This window comes from Rhipicephalus microplus, chromosome 1 (assembly GCF_043290135.1).
Source record: "Rhipicephalus microplus isolate Deutch F79 chromosome 1, USDA_Rmic, whole genome shotgun sequence".
Classification (NCBI taxonomy): domain Eukaryota; kingdom Metazoa; phylum Arthropoda; class Arachnida; order Ixodida; family Ixodidae; genus Rhipicephalus; species Rhipicephalus microplus.
Genome location: NC_134700.1, coordinates 238335551 through 238337085, shown reverse-complemented (window position 1 = coordinate 238337085; position 1535 = coordinate 238335551).

Genomic DNA, 1535 nt, shown 5'->3' with positions numbered 1-1535 from the left:
TGGCTACTAGAGTGGTGCTCATTTTTTTGCCCTTTTTTTTCGCAAAATGTGATTCACAATGGAATACAAGAAGCTCGGTTATTCTAAGGGACATTATAGCATAGTGCAATCATTAGCAAGCACCAACACTATTACAGTTTAGATATTAAAAGAAATAGAACCTGCTTGGGTGATATGCGAGAAGCTGTCCAGGCTTATTTTCACACGGCATCAAAAAATACTAACCCATTTCACGGCCTTTCACCGAAGGATGCCGAATCTTGGCGTAATTTCAACAATTAACAAGTTGAATACAGAACAACTTGTTCACAAAGAACACCTTGTATAATCTGTTATTGAGGCTTTAAGGCTAAATTATCTGGAACTAGTTCATCCAAAAATAATTGCTAGATGCCTCTATGAAAAACCTCAAAACTCTGAGTCGTATAGAATTGTCGTGTGAGAGCGCACGCCAAAAAACGTTTTCTTTGGACTCCTAACACTGAAAATATACGCTCTTGATGCTGTGTTCACTTTTAATTATGGCGATATTGCCCGTGTGAATGTGAACTCCTCTAGAATTTTTCGACGGGACTGCAAATTACAGGGCCTGCGCACTCTTGACCTGGGTCGACAGTACTTTCCTCACAGGGCTGTACAGCAGGCGAGAAAAGAGTCTCGCCAGGCAAGACATCTCAACACAAATATACAAAAAAAATGGTATTGGTTATGACTATGTGGCTGGTGCCTACTGAATGGGCCCGTCAATATTCTGTTATCTCATACTTTTGAAATAATGCACATTTTAAACTTTAAATGTGACTATCTCAAAATGCGCTTTCTTGTACTTATGTTTCTTTATCCCGGCATCCATGGTATGTAGAATAATGTATTTCGGCCATTATTTTTGATGAATAAGCAATATACTGAAGCAGAATTATTGTGTGAGCAGGTGCTGTTCTTTAACTTAGCATCTAATTGCTATTACCAAGTGATAATTATACACCTTGAGTTAAAAGTTACAAAAACACTAGCGTTGCAATTTTTAGCGCAAAATATGCTTCCGTCTAAAGAGGAATGGCTTATGATCAAACTGATTGTGAAATGTTTGCTGTAACGCTAACCGTTATGAAGATGGAGGTACATAAATTTCGCCAAAAATACATTGCATGCGAGTATATGGCTTACTCTGTTCCCTTAACCACAAAAACCAAGCCATTACCTCTAAAAGTCAGCTTGAAGACGGTACAAACACGGTAGGTGCGACAAAATTGGTAAATAACGTCGGTTGGTGAATGCGCACCGACATTCATCTTCAAATGAGGGTGACGAAGCTAAAGCCGTTTCGCTTTAGTGCAGGAAAAAAAATACGTATAGTCTTCGAAAGACACGAGGCTGTTTGTTTACGAGCAGTGTGAAAGTGACCTCTACTTGAACATGTCAGATGAACCATGCACGTGAACACCAGCGTGAGTACTTCCCGTAGGTTTGTTCTGTTCTACCCTTCCAAGATCTCCTAGGCCATGCCACGCTCGTGCATCGCGGAGACTTTATCG